Source organism: Aotus nancymaae, unplaced genomic scaffold (genome assembly GCF_030222135.1).
Source record: "Aotus nancymaae isolate 86718 unplaced genomic scaffold, 86718_ANA_hifiasm-v0.15.2.pri h1tg000006l, whole genome shotgun sequence".
Classification (NCBI taxonomy): domain Eukaryota; kingdom Metazoa; phylum Chordata; class Mammalia; order Primates; family Aotidae; genus Aotus; species Aotus nancymaae.
In genome coordinates, this window is record NW_026988417.1 from 91410571 (window position 1) to 91436473 (window position 25903).

Consider the following 25903-nt stretch of genomic DNA (forward strand, 5'->3'; position numbering starts at 1 on the left):
GGTTTAGGTATCTAAAAGCCAGCTGGATACCTCAACCTGGAAGTCTTACAGACATATCCAGCTCAATTCACCTAAAACAGAATGTCTTCCCATCTGAGGTCTGGTCTTCCGAGAAACAGGCTCTGAAGCAGGTATCTATGTGCAAGACACTTATCAATGGGACACCATTTACCAGCTCCTCCCTTGGAGCTCTGGGGCTGGAATGGCCCATCAGAGTTTTCCTGAGTTAAGAAAAGCAGCTTGGCTTTTGTGCCCCTACATCAACCAGTCATTGAATGTGGGCTGCCCCTGGCAAAGTGGTATAACCTTGAGCAAAGCAGCTGCCCTGGGCTAGAGAGGGCTCAGCTGTGAGCCATCAGCAACCATCGTTCCTGGAGGCTGAGGAAATGATAGCTTCTATCTTGAAGCAGAACAGCATCCATCTCAAGCTCTCCTCCTAGTTTCTGTGTGTGCCATCCAGCCAGGCACCCAAGTCAACAGCTTCTAGTCATCCCTGACTCCTCTCTGTTTCTTAGCACGTCTACATCTGATAACTCATCGTGTCCTGCCAATTTATTCTTCTAAAAATACTTAAAAATCTGCCTCATCTCCTCCATCCTTATGTCCAATGTCCTAATTCAGATTCACACTGTCTCTTTCTTGCCTCGTTTACTGCAATTGCCTCCTACCTGTTCTCCTTTCTTTCACTCTTTCCCCAGTTACGCTGATTTCCCGTGTATGCAACAGAACGAACTATCTAAAACTCAAATCTGGACACAGTGTTCTGCTGCTAGAAATGTTCTAATAGTTAACCATTGCCTACAGGGTAAACTCCGAGTTCTTCAGCCTATGATAAAAGGCCTCTCTGATCTGGGACCCATCCGGCCCTCCTCAGCCACTTAGCTGGCTCCCAACACTTAACACACTAGCCCCTCCTCTATCTGCCTCTTGTTCTCCTCACTCTCTTCTGCTGCTTGTCTCCATGCCTGAGCTCATGTGGTCCTCTCTGTGTAGATGCAATTTATCCTATAAAACACAATTTATCCTATAAAACTTGACTCAGTTGTCACTTGTTTTAGGGACCTTCCCTAACTCCCCACCCCCAGTCTTGGTCGGGTGCCCCTTCTCTTTGCATTTATGATACTATATGCATACATCTCCCATTGCCCTTAGCACACTGTGTTATAATTAGATGTGTTTGTGTCATTGCTTCTTGAAAACCAGGACAATGTTCTCCTGTTTTCAGAGGTGGGGACATAATAGGCCCTTAGTAAAAGTTTGCTGAATGAATGAATATGAGTTGTTTAACTCCAAAATCCATACACTTTTTTCTTTAAACTATGTTGTTTATGCTGCAATGCCAATGCCTTCAGCATCCCTTGCTACTCTGGTAATCAAAATGGCTGATTTTTTTAGACTATAGTGTGCACTAGGCACCATATTAAGGAATTCATATACATTTTCTCATTTTACACTTAAACAGTTTGGTGAGGAAAGAACCATTATTCTCATTTTCCTGAGGAAGAAACTGAACATCTGAGGGCTTAGGTACCCTGATTAAAGTTACACAGCTAGTAGGCAGCAGAGCTGGGATTTGAATCCAAGTTTGCCTGACCTAGCTTTGCAGCAAGGTTTCTGGGAACCCCTGAAGTTTTGTTGAACTTCCGATCTGCAGATTTGAAGCTACAAAGGAGCTCTTGAGAAGACACTTATTAAACCGAGGCTTAAAAGGTCTGTGTTTAGTCCAGAGTTCAGAATATGCCATTCTCCCAAATGAAACTCTTCAATGACTTCCTACAGAACATTGAATAAACCCCAGATCTGAAAAATGGCTCACAAGTCCCTGAACACAGAGGCCCCTGCCTTTATCTCCATCCTTATACTCTCCTGTTATGCTCTTTCCAGCCCCACTGTTGTTCTCTCTGTAATTGGAACACCCCAGCTCTTTCTAGCCCGAAGGCCTTGCATGTTCTTTGCCCCTGTAGGACTGCCCATTTCTACAGTCTTTACCTTCCATTTAGCTAGCTCTTTCATACCTCTGTCTAAATGTGCCTTCTTCATAAAAGGTTCTCGAAGTAGTTCCCACTATCATCAGCCTCATCTGCTTATTTCCTTCATAGCATTTATCATGATTTGTAAGTATTTTATTTCTTTTTTATTGTTTTTGTCTGTTCCACTAAAGCAGGGTCTGTTTCTTGTATTCCCAGAGCCCATGAATGAGTGGAGGAATAGGTTCCATGAATAGAGGAATAGGTGTTAAATGAAACAACTTTGTTGAAAGTTGTTTACCTATAGGATGGTTACTATTTAAAAACAGAAAATAACAAGTGTTGGTGAGGATGTAGAGACACTGGAACCCTATGCACTGTTGGTAGTAAAGTAAAATGGTGCAGCTGCTATGGAAAACAATATAGTGGTTCCTCAAAAAATTAAAAATAGAATTACCATATGATCTAGAAATTCCACTTCTGGGTATATATCTAAAAAAATTGAAACTAGGGTCTTGAAAAGCTATTTGTACCCCATGTTTATATGGCATTATTCAAAATAGACAAAAAATGAAAGCAACCAAGTATTCATCAACAGATGATTGGATGAGCGAAATGTGATATATACATACAATGGAATATTATGTTGCCTTAAAAATAAGGAAATTCTGACACATCCTCAAGGAAGAACCTAGAGGACATTATGCTATATAAGCCTGCCACAGAAAAGCAATGCTGTGTGATTCCACTTCTATGAGGTACCTATGGTAGGAAACTTTATAATAAAGACAGAAAGTAGAACAATGGTTCCCAGGAGCTGAAGGGAGGGAGAATAAGGAGTTATTGTTTAATGGGTACAGAGTTTTAGTTTGGTAAAATGAAAAAAGTTGTAGAGATAGATGGTGGTGATGGTAGGAAATACTTGACAAGACTGCACTATATACGTGAAAATGATTAAGATGGTAAATTTTATGTTATGTGTATTTTACCACAGTTTTAAAAGAAAGAAAAAAAGTGTATTAGTCCATTCTTAAACACTGCTATAAAGAATTGCCTGAGACTGGGTAATTTATAAAGGAAAGAGGTTTAATTGACTCATAGTATGGTTGGGGAGGCCTCAGAAAATTTACTATCATGAAGAAGGGAAAGCAAACACACCCTTTTTTACATGGTGGCAAGATAGAGAAGAATGAGTGCCCAGTGAAGGGGGAATCCCCTTATGAAACCATCAGCTCTCATGAGAACTGACTCACTATCATGAGAACAGCACGGGGGAAACACCTCCATTGATACGGTTTGGCTCTGTGCCCCCACCGAAATCTCATCTTGAATTGTACTCCCATAATTTCCATGTGTAGTGGGAGGGACCCGGTGAGAGATAATTTAATCATGGGGAAGTTTCCCCCATACTATTCTCAGGCAGTAAGTCTCATGAAATCTGATGTTTTTTTCAGGGGTTTCTGCTTTGCGTCTTCCTCATTCTGTCTTTGCCTGCTGCCATCCATTTAGATGGGACTTGCTCCTCCTTGCCTTCTGCCATGATTGTGAGGCTTTCCCAGCCATGTGGAACTGTAAGTTCAATTAAACCTCTTTCTTTTGTAAATTGCCCAGTCTTGGGTATGTCTTTATCAACAGCACGAAAATGTACTAATACAGTAAATTGGTACCAGTAGAGTGGGGCATTGCTGCAAAGATACTCAAAAATGTGGAAGCAACTTTGGAACTTGGTCACAGGCAGAGGTTGGAACAGTTTGGAGGGTTCAGAAGAAGACAGGAAAATGTGAGAAAGTTCAGAACTTCCCAGAGACTTGTTGAATTGCTTTGACAACAAATACTGTTAATGATATGGACAATAAAATCCAGGCTGAGGTGGTCTGAGATGGACATGAGGAACTTGTTGGGAACTGGAGCAAAGGTGACTCTTGTTATATTTTAGCAAAAAGACTGGTGGCATTTTGCCCCTGCCCTAGAGATTTGTGGGACTTTGAACTTCAGAAAGATGATTTAGGGTATCTGGTGGAAGACATTTCTAAGCAGCAAAGCATTCAAGAGGTGACTTGGGTCCTGTTAAAGGCACTCAGTTTTAAAATGAAAGCAGAGTGTAAAAGTTTGGAAAATTTGCAGCCTGACAATGCAATAGAAAAGAAAATCCCATTTTCGGAGGAAAAATTCAAGCTAGCTGCAGATATTTGCATAAGTAATGAGGAGCCAAATGTTAATCACCAAGAAAATGAGGAAAATGTCCTAGGGCATGTCAGAGACCTTTGTGGCGGTCTCTCCCATCACAGACCCAGAGGTCTAGGAAGAAAAAATGGTTTTGTGGTTGGGGCCCAGGATCCCTGTGCCCTGTGCAGCCCAGAGACTTGGTGCCCTGTGTCCCAGCCACCCTAGCCATGGCTAAACGGGGCCAACATAGAGCTTGGACTGTGCTTCAGAGGGTGAAAGCCACAAGCCTTGGCAGTTTCCATGTGGTGTTGAGCCTGTGGGTAAACAGAAGTCAAGAATTGAGGTTTGGGAACCGCCATATAGATTTCAGAGGATGTTTGAAAACTCCTGGACATCCAGGCAGAAGTTTACTGCAGGGGTGGGGCTCTAATGAAGAACCTCTGCTAGGGCAGTGCAGAAGGGAAATGTGGGCTTGGAGCCCCCACACAGAGTCCGTACAGGGGCGCCACCTAGTGGAGCTCCAAGAAGAGGGCCATCATCCTCCAGACCCCAGAATGGGTAGATCCACCTACAGCTTGCACCATGTGCCTGGAAAAGCTGCAGACACTCAATACCAGCCCATGAAAGCAGCTGGGAGGGAAGCTGTACCCTGCAAACCACAGGGAAGGAGCTGCCCGAAACCATGGGAACCCACCTCTTGCATCAACATGACCTGGATGTGAGACCTGGAGTCAAAAGAGATCATTTTGGAACTTTAAAATTTGAGTGAAAAAAGTAATAATAATAAAAATAAAATTTGACTGAAATTTGGATTTGCACGGGCTCTGTAACTCCTTTGTTTTGGCCAATTTCTCACGTTTAGAACAACTGTATTTACACAATGTCTGTATCTCCATTGTATATAGGAAATAACTAACTTGCTTTTGACTTTACAGGCTCATAGGCAGAAGAGACTTGCCTTGTCTCAGATGAGATGTTGGACTGGAGCCTTTTGAGTTAATGCTGAAATAAGTTAACACTTTGGAGGACTGTTGGGAAGGCATGATTGGTTTTGAAATGTGAGGACATCAGATTTGAGCGGGGCCAGGGCTGGAATGATATGGCTTGGCTCTGTGTCCCCCCAGATCTCATCTTGAATTGTACTCCCATAATTTCCATGTGCTGTGGGAAGGACCCAGTTGGAGATAATTTAATCATGGGGGAAGTTCCCCCATACTGTTCTTGTGGTAGTGAATGAGCCTCAGGAGAGCTGACGGGTTTATAAGGGGTTTCTGCTTTTGCGTCTTCCTCATTCTGTCTTTGCCTGCTGCCAAGTAAGACATGACTTGCTCCTCCTTGTCTTCAATCATGATTGTGAGGCTTCTCCAGCCATGTGGAATTATAAGCCCAATTAAACCTCTTTCTTTTGTAAATTGCCCAGTCTTGGGTATGTCTTTATCAGCAGTGTGAAAATTGACTAATATGCCCATGATTCAATTACCTCCCACCAGGTCCTTCCCATGACACATGAGGATATGGGAGCTACAATTCAAGATGAGGTTTGGGTGGGATCACAGCCAAACCATATCAGGAAGAAAGTTATCTAACTACTTAGTAGCACTGCTGATCTCCTGCCTCCCAGTCTGGTATCCTCTCATTTACACATGCTGGCTCCTCTCAGAGTATCTTCTATTGGCTAAGCATTATAATCATGTGCTCTCCCAGCAGAGAATACCTTTCTAGGACATATCAAAAAGGGAGAATACTAATTTTAGAATAAGTATTAGAATAAACTTTAGAGTTTACTTAAACTCATATCTTCCGTGTCAATCAGGGTGAAGATTGGGTTAAGATAGGCAGGAAGCCACTACTCCTGGTTGAGGGGAAGGGAGGAAGTGGTCATTGGAACTTGAAGAGCTGTGGTTGTATGAGAGGCAGTGACCTTTGGTACAGAAATGTTGCTCTGTACTCACTGTTAAAAAGGAGGTATCTGGTCAAATAAGTGTACCTCCCTCTGGTCTTCTGCTGCTGATGTCTCCAATTGGTTGAACCCAACTGGAAGTCAGAGGGCAAGAAAACCTGTTGATGCAGTCCATAGAGCCCCAGAACATTGAGTAGAGGGACAAGGGCAGAGAGTAGGTTTGAAGGTGGCATTATGCCAAATTTCATTTTAAAAGTGAAAGCATTCAGACCCTGAATTAGTCATAGTTCTCTAGAGAAACAGAACCAATAGAATATATATATATATATATATATATATATATATAGAGAGAGAGAGAGAGAGAGAGAGAGAGAGAGAGAGACAGAGATACAGATATATGAGATGGGATTTACTAGGGGAATTGCTCATTTGATTATGGAGGCTCACAAGTCCCGCAATATCCTGTCTGCAAGCTGGAGAACAAGGGAAGATGGTATGGCTCAGTCCAAGTCCAAGGGCCTGAGAACCAGGAGAGCCAACAGTGTAACTCTCAGTCCTAAGCTGAAGGCTTGCGAACTGGGGAGTATCTAGTGCAAGTCCTGGAGTCCAAAGGCCCAGGAGTTCTGATGTCCAAGGGCAGGAGAAGATGGATGTCCCAGTTCCAGAAGAGTGAGCAAATTTGCCTTTCTTCTGCCTTTTTGTTCTGTCAGGCCCTCAGCCCACTGGATGGTATGGGACTGCATTGGTTGAGGGCGGATCTTCCTAGTTCAGTTATTCAAATACCAGTCTCTTCCAGGAATACCCTCACAGACATACCTAGAAGTAAGGATTCATCAGCAGCTATCTGTGTGTCCCTGAATCCAGTTAAACTGACACCTGAAATAAACCATCCCAGACCCAAAGAATTAAATGACTTATTTTAGGTCTTCCAATGGCAGATAAAAGATTCTCACTGTATTTATGACCTAATAATTGGCTTCTATCCACATAGTGATAAAGAGTGAGAATATAAGTCTAAACTTGGAAAATCTGCCACAAACAGAACACTTAAAGAAAGTTTTGTTTTTGACAGAGAGTGATATACACATCTTCCACAGAATTAGCATTCATTAGGATGTTTACATTTTTGTTTGTTTGTTTGTTTGTTTGTTTTTTTTGAGACGGAGTTTTGCTCTTGTTACCCAGGCTGCAGTGCAATGGAGCGATCTCGGCTCACCACAACCTCCGCCTCCGGGATTCAGGCAATTCTCCTGCCTCAGCCTCCTGAGTAGCTGGGATTACAGGCACGCACCACCACGCCCAGCTAATTTTTTTTGTATTTTTAGTAGAGACAGGGTTTCACCCTGTTGACCAGGATGGTCTCGATCTCTTGACCTCGTGATCCACCCGCCTCGGCCTCCTAAAGTGCTGGGATTACAGGCGTGAGCCACCGTGCCCGGCCCTCATTAGGAGTTTTTATGCTTCGAACTTTGCAAGTCTGATTCATCAAGTTACAAGGAAAATAATCTTAAGAGTTTTCTTCCTGTTTTTGTCCTAATGATTACCACAGTTTATGGGACATTTAGAAGAAACTGAAGCAGAGTATTAAATTATAGATGTTTAGTTAAATAAAACAAGATAGGTAAGTGAAAGAAACTTGTTGAAGAGAGTCACAGAATTGCATCCTCAAACATGGGTTTTTCACAATCAAAGGACTTTGAGACAACTTTTCAGACTCCTAGAAGTTCACAGAATGGTGCTTAAAAAAATGGATGTGACAAGACTTTTGAGCACAAAATATTGAAACTTTAAGGGAATAAAGCAAAAATTGTACTTTTTATCTTTCAAGGAAGTGATGCAGTATAGTACCTAAGTAATTAAGTCCACATTCAAGAATCAAAATTACTGAATCCAAACCCTGGTTTCATCACTTACGAGCTGCACAACTTTGGGCAAATGACTTCATCTTTCTTTCTAAACCATAGTTTTCCTAATTGTGAAATGTGAATAATTACATCTATATCATTGATATAGATAGTTATTGTGTCTATTTCTCCCTTCAATTCTGTCAATTTTTGCTTCATATATTTGATGGTCTATTATTAGGTGTGAAAATATCTATAATTATCTTCCTGCTGTATCAAACCATTTATTAATGTATAATGTCCTTTGTTCTTATAATCTTCTTTGATATAAAGTCTATTTTTTCTGATATTAGAAAAGCCATCTTTTGGTTACTATTTGTATGGAATATCTTTTTCCATCCCTTTACTTTTAACCTATTTCTATCTTTGGATTTAAAGTGAATCTCTTATAAACAGCATATATTTGAATCACACATTTTTATCCATTCTGCCAATCTCTGTCTTTTGACTGGATCATTTATTTTGTTCATTTTTCTGTAACTTTCTCTACATCTTCTTTTAGTACTTTGAGCATGTTTAAGACAATGTTTTAAAGTTTTTTCTAAGTCTTTTTCAAGGATAGATTTTATTTTATTTTTATTTTTTGAATGAACCAAACTTTCTCTGTCTGCCTTGTAGTTTTTTGTTGAAAAGTGGGCATTAAAATCCAATAATATAGTAGCTCTGGAAATGTGGTTCTTCCTCTTTTCCAGCATTCATTATATTGTGTTACTGTTTTGTTGATTGTTTTTGTTTGCTTTTATTGTTGTAGACTGTGGTCCCTTTGCCAACAATCAGCCTGAGGTATAAACTTAGGGTCTTCTCAAATTTTTTCTAAGTCTGAACCTTTCTCTGGAAAAGCACAGTCACTGTCTAATTTATCTCATATATACAGTTGCTTTTGAATAGCCTAGTCTTCAGTGTCTGTCTCCCAAAAGAAGGAAAAGAGAAAAATAAAAGGAGTTGGTAAAATGATGGTACCACTTAAATCCTCTGGAGTCACATCAGCTTGAGCTGGAGGGACTTGCAACAGTGGTGGGTGGTACAACAACCACGGCCACCCACCTCGTTGTTGGCCCCTCTATGATCAGAGGCAGTAATCAGCAATCAGAACACAGATGCCTGATATTTGGAGAACAGTGTTCTTTTTGCCCATCCTGGCTCCTGTGTGCAAATTACTTCAAGAACACATGCACAGCTGCCTGCCATGGGGCTAGGGATGGAGGATGGGTAGCTGCTACTGTGCTAAGAATTTAAATTGACCAAAATTAACTACAATTTACCATGTACATCTTCCCCTGTGATAAGTAAACCTTCAATAGATTCTAGAGACCTTAAATAGTTTCTAGACAAATTCTTCCAGTGTAAATATTGGGTAGATAGGGAGACAGATTTCTAGTGTTTCCTACTTGGCCATTTTCTCAGTCCTGATTCTCTTTTTATGCCATGTTCTATGGACACCTTACCCATATCCACTAGCTAGAGCCCTAAAGGATGTGAAAAAATGACAAGTTCCTTACCCTCAAGGAACTTCCAGCTTCAGGATGCATGTTGACTTGTTTACATATTATTATGTTTGGAAGATTCCTCTCTGGTCAAATGTATCAAAACTAACAAAATAATTAAAAAACAAGCTACAAACAGTCACTCTGTGTTATTCCTCTCAAAGAAGAAAACATACTATTAACATAATTTATGGCAGCAACAGAAAAGCCAGGATGAGGAACACCAAGCACGTGTGTGCTGGTTCTGGAATTAGAAATTAAGTTGTCCTAGCCCAACATGCTCATCATTAGCCACAGCTGGAAAAAACTCTCATTTCATGGCAGTAAAACTGGCTTAAAGTAATTCGGTTTCTTATTTGTAAAGCCCTTCTATTAGAAGGGGCACAGGGAGGCCTCTATTTGGGGAAACAGAAGGAACCCTCCCACTGTTCATGGTTTCCTTTACTTTTATTAGAGAAATAAAGGCAAATCTTGCTTGTACCATCAAGTTTTACTGTTTCCTAATTTCTCTGGCTGAGATTTGAATGGATTCACTAAGTTCTGTCTCCTTCTTTGCCCACCTTTTCTTATGCCAACAATGTTACTTGTTCCAAGGGTTTGTTAGAGAAATTTTGTTATCTTTCCTGGTGGGTTTCCTGTGGTTCTTCTATGAGCCGCATTCTGCAAGTGGACATAACTTATTTATGTAGTACGTGCCTTATGTGAAGGAACTTAATATTCCTTCGAAGGAAACCACAGTTAGAAACAGAATCTTAAACAAATCTGAACTCAAATATGTTCAAGGGTAGGTGATCTAAATGGGAATCTATAAAGTGCCAAGACTATGGGTTTACTTAGCTGGTTTTAAAATAATACAGCAAATTGGAGGATTTGATTATGAATTCATTTAAAAGAATACTATGTGAAATGAGCATTTAATATTAGGTTCTATATTGCTTTAAGTTATACCCTATGTGCCACGCAGCTACTAGTAAAATAAAAGGCAAGTCACTTAGATTAAGTTCACCATTATTCTGTGAAATAAGATAAAAAGTGTAACCTAAAACTTCAGAAGGTTAATATGGTCATTTTAGTAATTGATTGCAAAGGGGAAGATTATAGAGAAGTGCTGTCACAGTAAAGAGAGATTACTTGAAGCTTATGTTTTATAGTGAGAGGAGATGGGAACACATATTGATTAAGTGCTTGAGGGTGACTGAGCATCTCTAAGTGCTTTATGTATGTTGTTTTATACAATGTTATCAAAATGTGGCTGGATGCAGTGGCTTACGCCTATAATCCCAACACTTTGGGAGGCTGAGGCAGGTGGACCGCTTGAGGACAGGAGTTCGAGGTCAGCCTGGCCAACATGGTGAAGCACGGTCTCTAGTAAAACGACAAAAATTAGCTGGGCGTGGTGGCACACGCCTGTTGTCCCAGCGACTCAGGAGGCTGAGGCAGGGGAATCTCTTGACCCTGGGAGGCAGAGGTTGCAGCGAGGCAAGATTGTGCCACTGCATTCTAGCCTGTGCAACAGAGCGAGACTCCATCTCAAAAAAAAAAGTGCTATGAGCCTTCCATTATCATGACCTGTTTATAAAAAAGGAAGTGGAGAGGTTAAAGAATTGCCTGAAAGCCATGTAGCTAGGAAGTGATGGAGCTTGGATCCGTAACAATCAGATTCCTACATCTATCTTTTTGCCACTGAACCATCTGATATGTATTATTTGTTTTTTCTTATATTAAAACTTGCTCTGCATTGGATAATGGATAACAATGTCAAAACGGGTTGGCTTTATTACCTTGATAGAGCACAGAACTCATTTTAGGATTAAGATGACTGGTAGAAGAGAAAGCTTGTGCTGTTTATTCTTCACTGAAGAGCCCTATCCTTGTGCTTTCTATGTAGTGGTTGCTTCATGAATAATAAAACCTAAGCAGAGTCTCTGTTTCAATTATTATTTCCTGAGCTGAGTGAAAATAGATTAAAAGAAATACTAAAATATTTGTGGTTTTCATTATTTATGAAGTTCATTGGTCAACTAGGTTATGAAAATCTTTCGTAACTGACATTGACTCCCCTTTTAGAACACAGCCACATTAAAGGGGTGGCTTTGGGATCTGCTTGATGCCAAAAAGGACCTGTGGAAACTATGTGACCTTGAGAAAGTCACTTAACATCTCCAAACCTTATTCTTTCTTTAGCCAACTAGGGATAATTCTTTATCAGCCAAAGGTGGAGAGTCTAGGTAGATATAGGTTATTGTTTTTAATTGTTAAAAGCATTCATTTTGATACATAGATAAGTCAGTAGAGCTTCTACTCTGCCACAGATGCCTCTATAAAGAGCCCTGTGCCATCCAACCAGGAAACACTGTTATTGATTGATTGAGATAGGGTCTTGCTCTGTCACTTAGGCTGGAGTGCAGTAGTGCCATCGTAGCTTACTGCAGCCTCAACCTCCTAGGCTCAAGCAATCTTCCCACCTCAGCCTCTTGAGAAGCTGGAATTACAGGCTCTGCTAATTTTTGTCTATTTTGTAGAGTTGGGGTTTTCCCATGCTGTCCAGGCTGGTCTCAAATCCTGGGCTCAAGTGATCCACCTGCCTTGGCCTCCCAAAGTGCTGGGATTACAGGTTTCAGCCACCCTGCCTGGCCAATCAGGGAACATTTGAATCATGCCCCATTTCTTATCCCCATCAGAATGCACACCTTCATGTCATTCCTGTCCATTGATGGCTTCCAAATCCAGATGACCGAATAGTCCTTTATGTCCAAAGCAGGCTCAAAACAATTAGTTCAGACATCCCAGGCTCCATACGCTTCTTTAATTCCAGGTAAGTCATGACATGAATAAAGCCCTAGCAGATGGAAAATTGGCTGCCCTTGAAAAGCTACTGCAGTCTCTGCTTGGCCTGTTTGCCCAGCGTCACCATGGAGACAGCCAGGGTGGCATGGTGAGGTAACAGATACTTTTTGATGCCCCTTGTGATAGGATCTGTAACACGAAAATTCTAACTCCTGGATCCATGATATGGTCCCACCTTACTCTCCAGGCTTCTTTCTTATACTTCTCTTCCTGCTGCTCGAGTGCTCCAGCCCAAACAGGTCTGGATCCCTGATGCTGAAGCAGGCTCCAGCACTCCTCCTCCAAGTTTTCTTCCTTCTACCCACATCCACTCTGCAACCCTCTCTCTCTCAGAGTTCTCAGGTTTCTTCAGAGCCTAGGCTGTGCCTTGCAGCCTCTGCATTGCCCCACATCAACCAGGCAGACCAGTATATTAAATGAGCTCAACAAACATTTTTTTTTAATAAACCAAAAATGAGCTGTATTAGTCTTTTCTCACACTGCTATAAAGAACTACTGGAAACTGGGTAATTTATGGAGAAAAGAGGTTTAATGGACTCACAGTTCCACAGGCTGTACAGGAAGCACGGCTGGGAGGCCTCGGGAAACTTACAGTTGTGGTGGAAGGTGCGGGGAAGCAAGCACACCTTATCGTGGTGGAGCAGGAGAGAGGGAGTGAAGGAAGAAATGCCACACACTTTCAAATCATCAGATCTCATGAGAACTCACTCACTATCCACTATCATGAGAACAGCAAGGGGGAAATCTACCCCCATGATCCAATCATCTCCCACCAAAAGGAATTACAAAAGGTCCCTCTCCCAACAAAAGGAATTACAATTAAACATGAGGTTTGGGTGGGTACACACAGCCAAACCATAACAAGGACAAAAAGAGAAACTAGTGAATGAAGATGGTAATATCACCAGCTGGTGTCAAAATGTCAGTGCTGCTTCTCCACCTGGTATCCCCTTCCACACTCGATCCACACTCAAGTTGCCCTTAAATGTCATATCTCTTTTTTCTCCCTTTCAAAGACATTCTTTTATGATTTCTCCTAAACCAAAAGGTTAGGAGAGGTCAAGCCACAAGCGTACTTTCTCCTGACTTCTCTTTGCCCCAGAGCCCCTTTGAAACAGTCTTGCTTGAGAAAAAAAGATTAGTATATGATGGAAATGACACACAAGAATAGTTATTGATATGATATATAATTTAGCTTAAGAAAAACTGTTAACGAGAATGGACAATTTAGAGAGGAATATAAGTGAATTGATGGAGCTGAAAAACACGACACGAGAACTTCGCGAAGCATGCACAAGTTTAAACAGTCGAATTGATCAAGTAGAAGAAAGGATATCAGAAGTCGAGAACCAGCTCAGTGAAATGAAACGAGAAGACAAGATTGGAGGAAAAAGGATGAAAAGGAATGAGCAAAGTCTCCAGGAAATATGGGACTATGTGAAAAGACCTAATTTATGTTTGATAGGTGTACCTGAATGTGATGAAGAGAATGAATCCAAGTTGGAAAATACTCTTCAGGATATCATTCAGGAAAACTTTCCCAACATGGTAAGGCAGGGTAATATTCAACTCCACGTAATACAGAGAACACCACAAAGATATTCTTCAAGAAGACCAACCCCAAGGCACATAATTGCCAGATTTATTAGGGTTGAAATTAAGGAGAAAATACTAAGGGCAGCCAGAGAGAAAGGTCAGGTTACCCATAAAGGGAAACCTATCAGACTTACAGCAGATCTCTCAGCAGAAACCCTACAAGCCAGAAAAGAGTGGGGACCAATATTTAACATCCTTAAAGAAAAGAACTTTCAACCCAGAATTTCCTATCCAGCCAAACTAAGCTTTATAATTGAAGGAAAAATTAAATCCTTTGCGAACAAACAAGTATTTAGAGAGTTCACCATCACCAGGCCTGCTTTACAAGAGCTTCTGAAAGAAGCACTATACATATAAAGGAACAACCAATATCAGCCTTTCCAAAAATATATCAAAAAGAAAAGAACATTAACACAACGAAAAATTTACACTAACTAATGGGCAAAACAGCCAGCTAGCATCAAATGCTAGTATTAAAGTTATATATATTCTAATTGGATAAAAAGCCAAAACCCATTGGTATGCTGCGTCCAGACCCATCTCACATGCAACGATACACAAAGACTCAAAACAAAGAGAAGGAGGAAGATTTATCAACCAATCAGAGAGTAAAAATAAACAAATAAATAAAAAGCAGGAGATGCAATTCTCGCCTCTGATAAAGTAGACTTTAAAGCAACAAAGAGCAAAAGAGGCAAAGAAGGACATTACATAATGGTAAAAGGATCAATGCAACAAGAAGAACTAATGATTTTATAGATCAACGAGACAGAAAATTAACAAGGACATCCAGGACTTGAACTCAGACCCGGAACAAGCAAACTTAATAAACATTTATAGAACTCTCCACTTCAAATACATAAAACATACATTACCACCTCACACCTATTCCTTAAGTGACTACATAATTGGAAGTAAATCACTCCTCAGTAATCGCATAGCATTTCATAGGTTTAAATGAAATACTGGTTGGCTGCTCGTTTGTTATTTTCTTCCCTTATTCCTTCCTGTTTACATCAAGTATAATTATTGGTATAAAAGAGGTTTTCAATACCTATTACTAAACTGCATTCTAGCCTAGGCAAGAAAGCAATACTCCCATTCTCTCTCTCTCTTTGTCTTCCTTTTTCCTCCTCTTCTTTATTCTTTTTCTTTATTCTTTCTCTTTCTTTCTTTAAAAAAAAAAAAGAAAGAAAGAAAAACTATGATAAAATTTAGCTTAAGAAAAACTATGATAAAATAGCTTAAGAAAAACTATGATAAAAATAAAATTTAGCTTAAGAAAAACTATGATAAAACTATGATTTTTTAGGGGGTACTTATTAAACCAAAAAAGTGTCTTGTAACCCTGACTGTGAAGAATTCCATATCCAAGGAAATTCTTGGGAAGAATGAGTTTGTAGAAGTACCTATGGAAACCAGCACTGCCCCAAGAGTTGAGGTGTGAACCAGCAAACCTGATGGTCTAGAATGTGTGTCTAATCTAATCCCAAGTGTGCATTTACTGAGTAGTCACTGTTTGGGGGACACCATGCTAGGGGGGTAATAACAATAGTCACTATCTATTGAACCTGACATGGTGCTAGGCAAATAACAAATATCATCTCATTTAATTCTTCCAGCAACCCTAGTAAGGTGAGTATCACTGTCCTCATTTTACAAATAAGTAAATTGAGTCTCATTGAAGGTAATTCAGTTGTATAAGACCACACATGTTTTAGTGGCAGAACCAGGCTTCGAATCTAGGTTTTTCAAATTTTAAAACCGTCTCTTATCTACCTTATTTCACAGGGAAAACTTGGCAATATAACTGAAGAAATTATTTTCATAAAACAATCAAAGGGCAGGATACTATACAATAAAGTGCTAATCTTAAGCATTGATAAATAATGTCGATTTCTAACAGCTATCTAAAGCAGTAACTACAATCAACTCACCCATATCTGAAAAATTAATGATGAATAAATATTTATTAAGTGGCTACTTTTGGCTAAATCCTATGCAAGTTGCTTTTAGATACATCAAGCAAAATTTCCTTACAGTGATCTGTGAAATAGGTATTATTATTGTTACCCACAATTTACAGAAAAGGAAACTGACACTCGGGTCAATAATTTGTAGGGGCCATGTTTTACAACATGTGGTTTGAAACGTGACTAGACTTTTGGGATAGGATCTCTTTCCAGCAGTCTGCTAAGATAATAAGATATTAGCTGGAGTCCTGATGCTCATTGTTGTCCCATTTAGACAATATGTCTGAATATGGGCAATAGGGAGACAAGCACCGTGGAGAGGTGGGGGGAGACAGGCTCCTGATAATGCCATTTGAGTAACAAGGTTACTCTGTGTTGAGAAGAGACTGAGGAGCAGTGTGGAGAATGGAAAGAAGCCAATTTGGAGGCTATAGCAGTAATATCCAGGTGGAAGATGATGGTGACTATGACCAGGGTGGTAGCAGTGGACACAGTGGGTAGTGGTCTGATTCTGGATATATTTAGAAGTAGAATCGTCAGGATTTGATGACAAATTAGATGTGGAATTTGAAAAACAAGGGAAGAGTCAATGATAACTTCAAGGATTTTTGACTTACTTGAACAGGGGTGTCTCTTCTCCACAAATTGGTTTACTGAAGGGTAATATCTTCCTTTTCAGCTACTGATTTAGGAATAGGCATGTGACCTGATTATAACCAATGGGATATGACAGGACATCTGCTGGGAGCTTCTCCATAAAAGAACCACAGGTAGAAAAGAGTCATTCCCTTTTTCCCCCCTTTAGATATAGTTGTGCCTGGATGTGATACCCACATCATCTGCAATTATCTTGTTACTAGCCTAAGAATAAACCAACAGGGAGGTTGGCAGAGCCGAGACACGGAAAGAACCAGGGTGCTAGGGGACATCACTGAGCCACTGAAGCAGCCAAGCCTGTCTATGAACTTCCTTATTATGCGATAGTGTATTTCTGTATTATTTAGGATAGCTGGTGGTGGAATGTCTGTTTCTTGCACCTTAAAGCATCTGACTCTAGGATGCTCTTTTGCAGGTTTTATCGCTTATCCTTTTTAGAATGAAGTACCAAAGGATTTAGAAATGTTTCCCATGTGTCCGAAACAACAGAACTTATACTATAACACTCTTAGTTGAAGGAAAAAGATTTGGTAGGGAAAAAAGGATGGCAAGGACAACAATTCCACGGTGATAGTAGGCAATCAATTATATGTACATTGATTTATGACATGGAAGGAAACAAATCAGCTGTGGAACTGTGAGTGCAAAGCTATGGTGCCCCAGGGAAGTGTGTTTCCAGCTGCAGTTTGTGACCTACTAGTGGTCACAGAAACAATCTAGTGAGTCTAGACTAGCATTTAAAAAAATGAATAGAACAAATAAGATAGAATAAATAGAATAGAAAATATCAGTACAAAGCAGAGCATGGAGGAAGGATTATTATGATCTTGTGGAGCTTTTGTATCCGTTGTGTGTGTGTGTATATATATATATATATATATATATATATATATATATATATATATATGTATGTATACTGAGTCACTGTGTAAGATGTATGTCTTCTTGTGGGTCAGTCGTAGTAAAAAGGGTTTGAGAAATACTGTCTAAGAAAAAGCACTGACCATCTCTCTTTTCACACAATGACACTAAATCACCAGCACTGTCTGGTTGATCTGCTTTAATTATACAAATAAATCTAACCTCTTTTCTAATAAACATTATTCTCACTGTGTGACTGTAATAAAATATTTCTTCTCAAATAAAAATGATGCCCAGACACATAAATCGACAGGGGCTTGAGGACACCAAGCAGAGCCCCGTGGCTCGTCGGGTCCTGGAGCCCCTGTTGTTTGGTGTAGTTTACTCTTGGGTTCTTTCCCAGGGTCTCTTTGAAAAGCTATTTTTGGTTTCTGCCCAAGTCTTGCTTTTGTGCTAACACTGGGGGAGAAGAAAAAAGAGATTTATTTCCACGGCCTGGCTGACATAAGTAACCTGGTATTGGTGTGGATTCTTATTAAAGCTGATTTTTTTTAATTCCAAAGAGATTAGAAATTGCTCCGAAATTCCAATTTCCAGTGTAATTAGTTGTTCATGAGGAGGCCAATCATGAGTTCTAGTTGTTTGGAGGGCTCTTATGAATCATATACATTTACGAGATGAAAGCTTAAGGTGAGGGCTCTGTGCTCCATGCCACATTTCCTCATCTCACCTTTAATCACAGGGCAAGGGTAACAGACAGTTCTGTGCAGTCTTAGGCCTCCCCTCAGGTACTCACCTTTGATATTCTTCCATTTTCGGCCTCAGGACCTGTCCCAGTGCCTGCCACAAGCCTCTGTCTATGCACGAGGAATACCAGAAATGTCAGAGACTTAACATCTCTCGGTGCAATCTTCAGGTTAGGAAAGATGGGAACTGATGGACACATGCTCTGGCCTCCTGTCCTTCAGGGGACAATCCTGGGAGGAACGCCATATGCTACTCAGACCTCCAGGTGAAACTGAATCCCTACTGCCCATGGCTAGACCTTGATAATGTACTATATTTGCTTTTCCTCCTTCCCTTTCTTACTCTTCCCTTTCCCTCCTTTTTTGATTTTTTTTTTTTTTTTTGAGACTGAGTCTCGCTTTGTCACCCAGGCTGGAGTGCAGTGGCATGATCTTGGCTCACTGCAACCTCTGTCTCCCAGGTTCGAGTGATTCTCCTGCCTCAGCCTCCCAAGTAGCTGGGATTACAGGGGCCCACCACCATGCCCAGCTAATTTTTGTATTTTTAGTAGAGACCAAGTTTTTACTATGTTGGCCAGGCTGGTCTTGAACTCCTGACCCCAAGTAATCTACTGGACTCAGCCTCCCAAAGTGCTGGGATTATAGACCTGAACCACCATGCCTGGCCCCTTTCCCTCCTTCTTAATCTTTGAGATAACTTCTCAAACAGAAATCTGTACACAAGTCCTTGTATGCAATTTGGCTTTTAGGAAAACTATTAAATAAAAGAGAATCTAAACTTAAAAGAATCTGACTCAGGAAAAAAACGTAACAAAAAAATTATTTCATGAATCCAAATAAAGTCTTTTCAATATGATATATACGAATGTTTTTAAAAGAAGAGGAAGGATTTTGGTAAAAGAACTACTTGGGGAAATACAGCTAGTCCTTGGAGGAACAAAGAAATTGAAGTCAAAACTTACAAATTAGTAGTGAAATTTAGCAATCTTATAGAACAGAGGGTCATTGTCGCCAAACCCATTTCTCACTCGCTGGCAGCTGAAAAAGTCAAAAGTGGATGAGCAGCAACTGAGAACATGGAAAGTTAACCAGGGATACCCTGAGAGCCAACCTTTTCAGAGAGATGCCAACAACCGCTAGAAATGCTGTTGCACTACAGCATACTTCCAGATAAAACGGGGAACAGAGAATGTGAAAATCTATTCTGGGGAACATTGTTTCACAAATAAAAACTTAAAAGGAAATAGAAAAAAAAAATCAATTAGAAAATACAGTTATTGGGCGGGTGTGGTGGCTCATGCCTGCAATCCCAGCACTTCTGGAGGCTGAGGTAGGAGGATCACTTGAAGCCAGGAGTTCAAGACCAGCCCAGGCAACATAGTGAGATCCATCTTTAAAAAAAATTAAAAATTAGCTGGGTGTGGTGGCATGCATCTATGGTCTTAGCTACCCAAGAGACCGAGGCAGGAGGATCACTTGAGCCCAGGAGTTTGAGGCTGCAGTGAGGTCATGTCTCTACATTTCAGTCTGGATGACAGCAAGACTCTGTCTCTAAAAAAAATAAATAAATACAGTGATTTTAGAAATACATCATTATTATTTTTAAAATACAGAAAAATACTAAATTTGAGAAAGTTGGAAGGCAATTGAATTAATAAAAGCTCTAATGAGCAAAACCTATTTCAGTGTCAAAATGCGGCATCATTTTCAAATACCCACAGAAATACAATCTGATTTACTAAACCAATGCTTAAAAGAATTCCGTAGGCAAACTGATCTGGTAAAAAGTTAAAAACACCTTATAATGTGTGATATTGGCTTTTCTCACTTAATAAATTTCTGAAATAGTATATTGTTGTAAGCATTTTAAACATCTTCTTGTGCTTCTTTTTATTGTATTTACAGAGAAGATTATTTTTCAAATGGTAAATTCTTGTTCACCTTGTTTTAGAATATCACAAATGATGCTTTAATGATGTCTAGATGAATGGCATTCTCCTGCCCTGACACGTATTGTCAAGAGTATGACACAAAGGTGAGAACCTATAATTTTTTCTATATTTAACTTTGGTCAGGTGCTTATTAATGTTGAGTCAAGTTTTGGTTTCTGAATTTCTAGAGAGTGGCAGAGAAGTTGGAAAAGATCCAGAGAGAAATGACAGAAACCATTCAGAGGATGAAGGATAAGACCTAGAGGAAGGGTGAAAGAAGTTGAACTACCTTCACCTTGAAAATTACAGGCCAAGGACTGATTTAATAACTTTCTTCAAGAACAGAATGGTTTATTTTGAGGAGGATGATAGCTGGCTTTTCTCTGTCTCTATAAAGATGAAAACCAGACAAAACTGGATTAGAATTCAACAAGAGAATTCTCTTTGACCTAAGGCAGAACTCAGCTGCAAAGGTGATTAAACTCTGTCATTACCATCACTGGAGAGCTTTGAAAATGTGTTCAGCAACCATTAGTTATGGGTAGTTTAGGCAAGTCACTGGAGGAGGAAATCCTTTTCAACTCTATGTCTCCAAGTATTTGAATTCTCAAAAGCGACATTAATAGGTTTTGCCAGTGTATAGGAGAGAACACATTTCCCAAAGAGGAGTACAAGGTGACCAGAATATATCATCTTTCATTCTGAAGCTAGAAAGTTTCAACACAAAATGAATATTCATCATATGCCAAAGTCATACAACTCTAAGAGATGGTTTGCAAAAGCTATTAATAAAGCTGGTATTTCCCAAATTTTATAAATGGACTAATAGAAACCATGTTGCAACAAATCTAAGAGAAACTGAGATTTAATGATTCATTACACATCTATTGAACACCTGCTATGCTTCAAACACTGTTCCAGGCACTGGGGATTCCAAGCCTAATACGACATGTCATTGCTCCTGGGAGCTGACAATCTAGGGAGGAAAGAGACACGTGGCTGGTGAATAGGGAGAAACACAACGTGCTGTGGGAGCACCTGAGTGGGACCCCTAGTCCCAAGGGGCATTCAGGGAAGGCTCTCCAAAAACAGACACGGGGATGAGCTTCGGAGATAGATTAGGTGTAAACTTGGCACAAGAGGGGTTTATCGTAAAGAAGGCAGATGCTGAAGAAATACCAGTACAAAGAATGAATGTATTTTCAGTGCTGACTAGGTATAGGTACTGGGCACTGTATCAAGTGCTCGGTCAGCATAAATTTATTTTATCATCAGGCCATCTCTAGTTTATTCATTCATCAAATATTTGAGTACCTGCTATGTTCTAGGAACCATACATACAACAGTTAAGTCAAACACAGATTCTGCTTGCTGAGAGCCTAGGGCAGTGAGGGACACTACTCAATAATAAAGCAATTACATATGAATATAAATTTATAAATAAGTTGCTGAAAATATGTGATGTTTATATAAAACAAAAGTATCTCCAAACTGTATATTTCTAAATGTATACGCATATGTCAATGTACTTTTAAAATATTAACAACTCGACTTTTAAAATTATTAGTATACAAAACAGGTAACCTAGTTAAACCTTAGAGATGGGGCAAAAATGGCCTTGTGTAACTCCTTAGCTAAGTCCAATATACTCCAGTACTAAAATGTCTGAAGGGTTAGAACACTTAGCATCTCCATCTTTTTTCTCTGCCTTATCAAAGACTTCCAGGATTGCCACCACTGACAGAGTTCCTCATTGTTGGATTTTTTTTTTTTTTAATTTCAATAGTTTTCGAGGTACGGGTGGGTTTTGGCTACATGGATGAGTTCTTTAGTGGTGATTTCTGAGCTTTTAGTGCAGCTGTCACCTGAGCAGTGTACACTGAACCCAATATGTAGTCTTTTATCCCTCACCCCCCTCCAAACCTTTCTCCCCATAAGTCCCCAAAGTCCATTATATCATTCTTACGCCTTTGCATTCTCATAGCTTAGCTCCCACTTACGAGTGAGAACAGACCATATTTGGTTTTCCATTCCTGAGTTCCTTCACTCAGAATAACGACCTCCAGCTCCTTCCAAGTTGCTGCAGAGGGCACTATTTTGTTCCTTTTAACGATTGAATAGTACTCCATGATGTCTATATACCACCTTTTCTTTATCCACTTGTTGGTTGATGGGAACTTAAGTTGGTTCCATATCTTTGCCATTGTGAATTGTGCTGCTCTAAGCACATGTGTGCATGTCTTTTTAGATAATGACTTCTTTTCCTTTGGGTAGATACCCTGTAATGTGATTGCTGGATCAAATGGTAGTTCTACTTTTAGTTCTTTAAGGAATCTCCATACTGTTTTCCACAATAGCTGTACTAATTTACATCCCCACCAGCAGTGTAAAAGTATTTTCTTTTTACTGCATCCACTCCAACATCTACTGTTTTTTGAATTTTTAAATTATAGCCAATGAATCTGCATTTCTAACAAGCTTCCAGTGGATGCTGACACTGCAGGGTCTACGGAGCCCACTTAGAATTGCACTGTCTTAAGCCATCCTGGATTGTAAAGCTGACTTCTTGCAAGCTGGGCTCTGGAGTTATTCTAAGATAATAAAAATAACAGTGAATCTTTATTGAGCTTTTACTATGTGCTAGTCACTATCGAGTGCTTCCTAGGCATTATCTTATTTGATCCTAACATAATGTGATGAGGGAGGCACAATAATTAGTCCCATTTATTCTCAGAGAGAATAAGTAATTCTTCTTCTAAATGTTCTGTGCCAAATGTTACACAGCTTTGGCAGCCCTGGGGTTCCAGCACAGGCTGTCCTTCAAGCCTCTGATCTCAGCCAATATTGTGCTCAGCTGCCCACACAGGTGGGATGTGCCCAGGATATAGCATCTTGAGAATTATGCCAGCCCCACCAAGTGTCCCTGAGACGTCTCATGATAGAAAATGGCCACCTGTCCCCTGCAACAATGGTTCTCAGCCATTTCCTTCCATTGACACACACCAGATGGAATTCACAGTATTCCTCCACTGACACAACAAAATTTCCACTTTGCCCAGGGTGAAATGTAAAAGAAACTTGAAGCAACTGTAAATTGCAACTCACAAGCAGTTCAATAATTCCCAGCTATCACAGGTGAGAAAACAATGGAACAGTAGCAATTGATCACTATGAGCTATCACCAAGACAAGATTGTCTTTCCTTACATGTAATTCTTAATACACTAACTGTGATGCAACAGAGAGCAAAGAATTGCAAACACTATCTTTCCTTCCTTCTTTTTTCCCTTCCTTCCTTCCTTCCTTCCCTTTCTTTCTCTCTTTCTCTCTTTCTGAGACTGAGTCTCAATCTGTGTCCCAGGCTGGAGTGCAGTAGCACAATCATGGCTCGCTGCAGCCTCAACCTCCCTGGGCTCAGGTGATCCTCCCATCTCAGCCTCCCAAGTAGCTGAGACTAAAGGCACACGCCACCATTCCCGGCTAATTTCTGTATTTTTAAAACTATTTTTTTTATTATTATTATACTTAAGTTTTGGGGTACATGTGCAAAACGTGCAGGTTACATGGTTATCCATGTGCAATGGTGGTTTGCTCTATCCATCACCCCATCATCCACATTAGGTATTTCTCCTAATGCTATACCTCCCGAGTCCCCCACCCACCAACAGGCTCCAGTGTGTGACGTTCCCCTCCCTGTGTCCATGGGTTCTCATTGTTAAATTCCTACTTATGAGTGAGAGCATGGAGTGTTTGGTTTTCTGTTCTTGTGTTAGTTTGCTGAGAATGATGGTTTCCAGCTTCATCCATGTCCCTGCAAAGGACATAAACTCATCCCTTTTTATGGCTGCATAGTATTCCATGGTGTATATGTGCCACATTTTCTTTATTCAGTCTATCATTGATGGGCATTTGGGTTGGTTCCAAAGTATTTGTTATTGTAAACAGTGCTGGAATAAGCATATGTGTGCAGGTGTCTTTATAATAGAATGATTTACAATCCTTTGGGTTTATACTCAGTAATGGGATTGCTGGGTCAGATGGAATTTCTAGTTCTAGATCATTGAGGAATCGCCGCACTGTCTTCCACAATGGTTGAACTAATTTACACTCTCACCAACAGTGTGAAAGTGTTCCTATTTTTCCACATCCTCTCCAGCATCTATTGTCTCCTAACTTTTTAATGATCGCCAATCCAACTGACATGAGATGGTATCTCATTGTGGTTTTCATTTGCATTTCTCTAATGACCAGTGATGATAAGCTTTTTTTTTTCATGTTTGTTGGCTGCATAAATGTCTTCTTTGGAGAAGTGTCTGTTCATCATCTTTGCCTGCTTTTTGATGGGGCTGTTTTTTTCTTGTAAATTTGTTTAAGTTCTTTGTAGATTCTGGATATTAACCCTTTCTCAGATGTGTAGATTGCAAAATTTTTCTCCCATTCTGTAGGTTGCCTGTTCACGCTAATGATAGTTTCTTTTGCTGTATAGAAGCTCTTTAGTTTAGGTAGATCCCATTTTTCTATTTTGGCTTTTGTTGCCATTGCTTTTGATGTTTTAGTCATGAAATTTTTGCCCATGCCTATGTCCTGAATGGTATTGCCTAGGTTTTCTTCTAGGGTTTCTATAGTTTTAGGTCTTACATTTAAATCTTTAATCCATCTTGAGTTAATTTTTGTTTAAGGTATAAGGAAGGGATCCAGTTTCAGCTTTCTGCATATGGCTAGCCAGTTTTCCCAACACTATTTATTAAATAGGGAATCCTTTCCCCATTGCTTGTTTTTGTCAGGTTTGCCAAAGATAAGATGGTGGTAGATGTGTGGCGTTATTTCTGAGGCCTCTGTTCTGTTCCATTGGTCTATATCTCTGTTTTCATACCAGCATCATGCTGTTTTGATTAGCCTTGTAGTATAGTTTGAAGTCAGGTAGTGTGATGCCTCCAGCTTTGTTTTTTAAATTTATTTTTATTTATTTTTATTTTTTGCTTAGAATTGTCTTGGCTATGTGGGCTCCTTTTTGTTTCCATATGAAATTTAAGGTGGTTTTTTCCAATTGTGTGAAGAAAGTCAATGGGAGCTTGACAGGGATAGCATTGAATCTATAAATTACTTTGGGCAGTATGGCCATTTTCATGATATTTATTCTTTCTAACCATGAGCATGAAATGTTTTTCCATCTGTTTATGTCCTCTCTTATTTCCTTGAGCAGTGGTTTGTAGTTCTCCTTGAAGAGGTCATTCACATTCCTTGCTAGTTGTATTCTCTTAGGTATTTTATTCTCTTTGTAGCGATTGTGAACAGGAGTTCACTTGTGATTTGGCTGTCTGTTTGTCTGTTATTGGTGTTTAGGAATGCTTGTGATTTTTGCACATTGATTTTGTATCCTGAGATTTTGCTGAAGTTGTTTATTAGCTTAAGGAGATTTTGGGCTGAGACGATAGGTTCTTCTAACTATATAATCATGTCATCTGCAAACAGAGACAATTTGACTTCCTCCTTTCCTAAGTGAATACCCTTTATTTATTTTTCTTGCCTGATTGCCCTGGCCAGAACTTCCAATACTATGTTGAATAGGAGTGGTGTGAGAGAGGGTATCCTTGTCTTGTACCAGTTTTCAAAAGGAATGCTTCCAGTTTTTGCCCATTCAGTATAATATTGGCTATGGGTTTGTCATAAATAGCTGTTATTATTTTGAGACAATTTACATCAATACCTATTTTATTGCGAGGTTTTTAGCATAGAGGGCTGTTGAATTTTATCAAAGGCCTTCTCTGCATCTATTGAGATAATCATGTTTTGTCTTTGGTTCTGTATATATGATGGATTATATTTATTGATTTGTGTATGTTGAACCAGTCTTGCATCCCAGGGATGAGGC